Here is an 8,167-nt window from a genome sequence, read left to right as displayed (position 1 = left end):
CTCTTGGGACACAAAAGAACACAGAGAGGATACAATAGCTACCCCTGGTAGGGAAAGGATCCGTAAGAGGGTCTATAGTACACAAAGAACTAGTTTGTGTGTTTTCTCCTGCTGATCTAAATCTTGGTAAGAAGAAAAGGAGAGGCTCTTGCTGCCTTTGTTCAGCCAGACCTAGAGCAGAGATCTGGGAGTTTAACAAGTAAGGAAATTCACCTGTCAGCTTGGTCAGAAGTCCCAATATCTCAGCTGCTGCTTTCAAAGTGAAATGAGCAAGGTGTCCCAATCATGCCATTCTTATTGCCAAAAAGCTTGCAAATCAACTGAAAATGGACAGATTAACAGGAGAAAAGAAAAAGATTATTTATGCCTGCAAGTGCAAGTACTCAGTGGTTAGGTATTCACTCCATAGCCAAAGATTAAAAGGTTCTTGTACCAAACTTAATGAAGAGGTATTGGTGTTGGTGGTGGTGGTTAGGGCTTCAATGAAAATGTATGGAAGGTTCTATTCATTTTTTTATTATTATTCTAACAGAAATGGGCAGTCTGCATCATTGGCAGCTGAATTTGCAGGACACTCCCAGGGAGGGGGATTAAGGGCAGTTGTAGTTTCTGGAGGCTCTGTATGGTTAGATAAGGGCAATTTAGGTAAGATTTATTTCTTTATCTGCTTTAGCAAAATGTTTCTGTCTTCCAAATTATCTTTAGACCTACTCTGGAGTCTGAATGTGTCCTCACAAGACTCCTATCATCACAAGAATATTATGGAAAGGAAAACCTCCTGTGTCCTTTGTGAGGTAAGTTTTGAGACACGCAATATTTCTATGATGAGCTTCGAGAAGGTTCAGTGAAGCTCCTAGTGACAGAGAAAGACACTGTGGGTTATCGATGTAGTCTCTGCATAGGCTGAGATCATCCTGGGCCTCATTCCAACAATGCAAGCAAGCCCTGGCTTCTGTGCCCACAGTGAAAGCTGGTATTTAACTTCATTAAGTACCCAAGATTCAAAGACCATTACTTGCCTTCAGAAAATCATTGTACAATATTTCAAGCCTTAAGTAATATCAGGTTTTTTAAACTGTATGTGTGTGTGTGTGTGTGTGTATACACATATACACATATATATACACATATATGTGTGTATATATATCTTTTGTCTTTTACCTACCACAAGCCAGAAACATAGATTATATTTTTGGGCCACAAATTGATCTTATAACCCCAAACACTGACTTCCAAAGAAATATTGTTATCAGTGGAAATATCTAGAAGAGAAGGTGAAATTCAAAGTGCTAATTTCAAAAGGCAGTGTTCCAGATTCCAACACTTTGAATTACTGCTATGAATTAGTGCTGTTTGGTTGCAAGAACATGCTTCCTATTTGTTAAAACCATCTTCACAACTTCAGGAACTCTGCAGTTGTTAAGATAATTAAGGACATCTCCTAAAAAAAATTATGGTCTCAAGTCCATCCATTCATACTGCTCATACAGAATACAAAGTGTAGAAATTAAAGAAAAACACAAAAATAACACATCAAATTAAAAATAATGAACCACAGGTGATCTTTTCTTAGAAGATGGAAAACTTCTCCCAAAAGAAAGGTAGGTATATGTTTTGTACTATAGACTCTCAGGATGAAATTTCTTAAGCATTAATGGGCACCCTGGATTTGGAGCTTGTTAACCTGCAGGGACACTAGAAATCAATAGCAATGGAGAATAAGAACGCAGCTGGAATGGTTCAGAGAATGAAATGATTGAGAAACTTCTTTACAAACGAATTTAGACATTGCTAATTAGTGGTTCAAATGCTGGCTCCCCAAAGTATTATCAAAATAATGTATCGATACTAGATAATGCTTTTTTGGGGGAAAAGGACTGTCCTGTACATTGCAGGATGTTTACCAGCAATATTGACCTTGACCCTTTAGATGCCAGTAGCACCCCAAGTCATGAGAATAAAAAATGTCCCCAGACATCACCCAATGTCCCCTGGGAGGCAAAATTGGCCCCAGTTGAGAACCAATGCTTTACAGGTAACAAAGAACACTATCTTAACAGTCTTAGTGGCTCAGAAGAAGAGGGGAAGGTAGAGAATATTTTTGAGATTTTGAAGTCTGTTTTCAATGTGTGTCCCCAGTGCCAGGGTGGAGGAGTTCTGGTTAGGGTTGGGTGAGGGTCATGATAATCTTTAGGATTGGTAGACAATGCAAGATAAGGATTTTGAAGTGAAGGGGTTTGAAAATGCTCATATTGATGTAAAATTTTCCTTTGAGGTTTTCCATTGATGAGTTTGCGGAAATTCCTGGAATGAACAATAATGTTATTTGTAACTATTCTTTTCCTGGGAAATAGCTTTCTGGAACAGTAAAATTATGCTGCTGATGACCCTGGAATAGTTAATGTAGATTGTGTGGATGTAAATCATTTGTAAATCTCAATGGATTTCTTAAGTTCCTTGTTTTCTTCTCCCTCTGATTTCTACCTGCCTTTTTGCCCACTATAACCACATTCAGAAATGCCAATACATAAAAGACCAAAGAGGCATAGCTGAAGAGCATGGACTCTAGAGTCAGTGTCAGGTTTTCATCCTTGTTTTACCACACTACTAGCTGCGAGACTTGGGCAAGCAAAACACTATTGTTAAACCTCAGTTTCTCCATCAATATATTGAAGTTAATAATAGTATCACCCCATCAGGTTGTGATAGAGCTTGAATGAACATACATGTCTAGTGCTCTGAACATAATATGCACTCGGTAGGTGTGACCCAACTATGCAAAACTATGAAAAAAATGCTATAGTAACAGTGCACCTATGCTTGAACCAACATGCTTTTGGGGCTCTCCCTCATTCTCTTTCCCATAAGCTCTAAGAAAAGACTGGGCTTAAAAAGAAATAAAATGTTCTCTCTGCATCCTAGATATATCATGAGTGAGAGCATCTAATTGTTCTAAGTTCCTCCACCCATCATCAATGGAACATGGTCTCTGATTGTCACTAAAACATGGGGGGTGGCTTAGGCTGCAGTTTAGTAATGTCACTGCTGTAAAAGTTGGTGAGTAATAAAAGCACCATGGCACTAGCTTGCGATAGGTTAAAAGTTACGTTTCTGAAACTCATCCACTGGAACGTTCATCCAAATCTACTTTCCATGAAACATTTTAAACATGCAGCTTGCTTTAATAGCCATGTCCTTGAATCCATTACACTCTGGAATTCTACTCTTTGCACTCTCCTAATTCTGAAAACAGGTCAGATTCTACAAGTGGGAGGCTTACTTGTACTGTGTCAGGCACTGACCTAGGCACTTCATATAATTTGCTCATTTAATCCTCACTCTCTAGGGTAAATACTGTGGTGAGAAATCTGATCCTCACAGAGTTGAAGTAACTTGCTGCAGGGATCTGGCTGATATCAGTGGAGCAGGCTTTAATCCTATGTCAGTGGGCTCCAAAGCTGATGATTCTTCTACAATAGCATGACTCTACTCTATGTCTACCAGGGGTGTTAAGATAACATCTCTTAAAACTTTTTTTTGGCACTGTCTGTATTTCTCAAAACAATAAACAGAAAAACCCAAAGATAACACATCAAATGCATCTTGTTGTCTTTTTACAGAGCCTGGGTCCATGTACAGTATTTGACCAGATGAACTGTTTTCTGGAGTATTGGCAAGGAATAGACAATCTTGCAAAGTAATAGTTCTAATCTGACCATAGGATGACTGAAGCAATTGAACACCAATCTCAGGGAATCACAGTGCCAGTCCAGATGTTTGCCTAATTTTAACAAATGAATGAAGTAGATCCAATACATTCGTTGATGCTTAACCACTATTGATGGGATTGGGAGGAGAAAAAAACCCTATACGTCATCCTGTCCCCCATTGAGGGTTATATACATTTGGCAAAGAAATATTTAGACAGTAAAGTTTATCAACACTGTTGTAATGGGCTAAGGGAATTTTACTAGATAATACTGAATGGTGACTGACATTGGAATGAAATACCTTCAAGAAAATTGTCTTAAAGAGTAGGTTTTCTGGGACAGTGTCATTATTTTTATGGTGACGGTCATACTGTTTTCAGGCAAAGTGATTCAGTAAATGGGCAATTAAATGCAATTTAATTTTTAGATTTCTGTAAGTTGTTATTTTTTTAAACATAATTCAGAATTCTTTACCTCAGCTCTGCCCAAAGCTAGCTGTGTGATTCTGAGCAAGTCACCTGATTTCTCTGGGCCTCAATTTTTTCCTCTACGTAGAAAAAGTAATTGGATATATGATCCATAAGATCCCTTCCTGCTCTTGAGTCAAATTGATTCAAAAAAGGAGATATTAACTGACTAGTGCCCTCTACAGGCAACTTGCTCCACACTATGAGAATTCATAATGGGGATGTTAGCAAAATTCTTTTCTTATATTTAATATTGTGACTTAGTGTCTGACATAATATTTTGATATTTAATAAGCCATGGTTGTGAAGCAATTAGAGTTTTAGTTTTACCTGGACCATATTTTATACATAAAGAATATGAGGACTACCATGGCTGTAAACTTCCCGTTCCTTTGGAGTAAAGCTGCGCTTGAATACAAGTCTCTTGATTTTCAGTTCAGTAGAGTCCAACAGTGACCTTTCCAGACTTTCGCAGTTGTCTTCAAAATATTCTTCCCTCCCCTTGTCAGATAGCGTTGGAACTCAGCTTTTTCTAAATTTTCTATGTACAAACTACCCTTAAGAGTTGATGAACTGTGGCTTTTTCCATTACAGCAGGAAATGGCTGCTTCAGCGTTGCCTGGTAATTATGTGAGCACCTCGTTGTGAGGTTGCTTTCTTGCGACCTTTCCTGCTACTCATGGGGAGGTCTTTTACTGACATTGCCAGCAGAAAATGTATGCATGCTCAATATCTGATTGATTCACTTTCAGTTCAAGGACTGCTAAAAATTTTAATACTTCATGCTGAGACCTACTCAGAATTTGGGACACACTATTCATTTCTAAGGTGGAGGACACAGAAAAATGTCTTGAACAGCTTTTGGTAAAAATCTGAGTCTGTTTAAGCCTACTTGAAAAAATTTTTAAAACTAATTTATGTTTTAACTTTGTTATTACAAAGGCAGCATTTGTCCCTTGTAGAAAGTTATAAAGAAAAATAAGAAAATGATAGCATCATATTCTTACCACCCATAGATTACCACTGCTAATGCATCTGTGTATATATCCTGAAAGTTTTTTCTATGCACATATCAATATATGTATACATTGTTTTTACCAAAATGAGATTACATGATGTTTTTAACCGGCTTTCTTGAGTTGATGATCTCCATCTTCCCTTGCCAATAAATTTTCATCTTATGTAAAACCAAGTCTGTATTAATATTCCCCCTGCTTGTCCCCAAAATGTCTTTTACAGTTGCTTTATCCAAACCGAGCTCAAACCTAGGATCCTACACTGCACCTAATTATTATGTCCTTTAAAAGTCTTTACTCTAGCATGGTTTCCTCTCTCTCTCTCTCTCTCTCTCTCTCTCTCTCTTCCTTTTCATGAAACTCATTGAAGAGAACAGGACAGGTTGAGGTTTTGCGTTTTTCTTTTCTTTTCTTTCAGATTTTATTCCTTACATAAACCAGATATTTAGGAAATTTCCCAACTTTCTGCTTTATCTTCACCTGCAAGAAATATGGCCTTAATGGTATAACAGATGGTCAACTGCTTGAATGTAAAATTTTTAGTCTAAAATGAAATCTGTACCTGATCAAACATCTCTATTTATTCTTGAATTTCTCCCTCTCTCCACCCACAGCACCCAGAACAAAGGAAAATCAGTCAAAACTATGTCAAGCCCTCTGATTAGCTATAGAGGTGAATAAAAGGAGCATTGTCCCTATCCTCATGGAGCTTAGAGTCTAGTGTAGGAGTTTGACTCTAATTGCTAATATTAAATGTTTAAGTAAATGATGACAAATACATTGGCAGGCAAAGTACAAAATATAAGGTTTCTGGTTTAGTATATCACGGAAGCCTTTCTTTGAGGAATGACATTTTAAGTTATAGCTAGTTAAGGGGAAATCAGGGGAAAACTGTTCCAGGCACTGGAAACAGCATTTACAAAGGTGCTGAAATTTAGGAGTAGTGCCTAGCATTGCTGGGATAAAATAAAAAAATAAATAAAAGGGAAAAGGAATGAGATAAAAAGTGGAAAACTAGGCAGGGATCAGCTCATTCAGAGGCCATAGGCCATGTGACTAATTTTTGGATTTAATTATATGGGCAAGGGGAAGCAATGAAGAGTTCTAAGTAGAAGAGACACACAATCAGATTTAGGTTTTACTAAGCTCATGCTGACCATTGTGTAGAGAGCATAGTGAAGGCTCACAAGTGGATACAAGGAACTAGTTAGAATGCCATTGCTATTGTCCAGCTGAGAGATGATGGTCCTAGAGTGATGACTGGAATGGACTGAAGTAGAGAGATTTGAAAGATATTTAGCTAATTAGGAAGTAGTTTTAAAAAGACTTGGAGACTGATTGGATGGTGAGGAGTGAAGGAAGGGGAAGCACTAAAGATAATAGGATTATTTCTATATAAGGAATTGTAATCCAATTCAATCTGGCTTAAGCCTGAAAGGAAACTGACTGATTCAAGTGCAGGAGAAGTCCTGGGAACAGATCAGATGCTTCAGACATGGCTGGATCTAGGAGTTCAGATGATGCCTTTAGGAGTAAGTTTCTTTCCAATTCTTTATCTGATGCTTTGGCTTCACCATCTCTCTGGAAAGTTCTTTCCTCATGGTGGTAAGAGAGCAGCTCGCAGCTCCAAGTTGACATCCTCACAGGGTAGCGACTCCAGAAGAGAACTTCTCAGTATTTTCAGGAAATATCCTAGCTAGTCTTGGGTAACACATTCACTCCTGGAGCAAATAGACCTAGTATGGAGAAGGAAATTTGAGGAGCTATGACCAGTACGATGGTGAATGGATGTGATAGACCGTAGTCATTACAGGTAGCAACTAGGATTTTTATTGACATAACTGTGTGGTTGGTGGGGTCATTTGTTGGAGGAAGAGTAGAATGTTGAGGGGAAAGACCACAAGTTCAAGTTTGAGCATATTCTTTTTGAGGCCTATTAAGCTTATACATGCAGATGTCAAGAAGGCAGCTGGATACATGGGTCTGAAGCTCAATAGAAAGTTCTTGGCAGTAGTTCAAGGTTTGGTAGTGATCCATGTACAGGATATGGATGAGATCATTTGAGGTGTATGTCAAATGAGAAAAAATTTATTAGCTAAGTAGTAGAAGAAGAGGAGGCAGTGGAGCAGAGAGCAAAAGAAGATCTGGTCAGCCAGTTAAAAGGAAACCTAGTGCTATAAAAGTCCAGGATGTTTCCTGAAGGTAAGTGTAGAATGTCTACCTGTGTGTTATACCTCTGAGATAAGCTCAGACGAGGAAGTGTGCATTGAATGTAGCATCATGGAGATCATTGGTGAGCTTAGTCAGTGGGACAAGTTTAGATAGTGAGGAAGCCAGGTTGTAGGAGGTTGTAGGAGGTTGAAGAGTGAATAAGAATTAAATAGATGGAAAAGATAAGAAGTTTGCTATGAGTGGAGACTGACAAAATAACAGCTAGAGCAGAAGATGGTGGTCTAAGGGAGATTTTTTGTTTTGTCTTATTTTTTGGTAGAGAGACTTGAACTTATTGAGGAAGAAAGTTGGAAATACACAACCTAGTTAAAAAACAGAAAATGGGATCAAGAGCACAGCGGATGAAGAGACTTTAGAATAGAGAAGGACCACATCCTTCACTATAATTGGAAGGCAAAGATATACTCATGCAGGAACACGTGTAGATCCCATAGCCAGAAATTGAAGTTGTTTCCATATGACAGCTTCAGTTGCCTCTGTGAAGTAGGAAGTTATCTCCTTTAAGGGAGGAAGGATCTGAGGTTTTTGAAGAGAGTAGAAAGACTTGAAACAGGATGCAGAAAAAGAAACGAGGTAGAGTGGGATATCAGAGCAGTGCCTGTGGCCTAACAGAGGCTGAACTTTCCTTAATCTTAATTGGTGATTTCCTCCAGCAGCTCCCAGCAACCTGAGTGCTGAATGTGAGGAAATGGACAGTTGGTTAACCAATGTGATGGAAGAGCACAGTAAATAACATAATACA

This window comes from Rhinolophus hipposideros (genome assembly GCF_964194185.1).
Source record: "Rhinolophus hipposideros genome assembly, chromosome: 7".
Taxonomy (NCBI): Eukaryota; Metazoa; Chordata; class Mammalia; order Chiroptera; family Rhinolophidae; genus Rhinolophus; species Rhinolophus hipposideros.
This window is presented reverse-complemented; position numbering follows the sequence as displayed.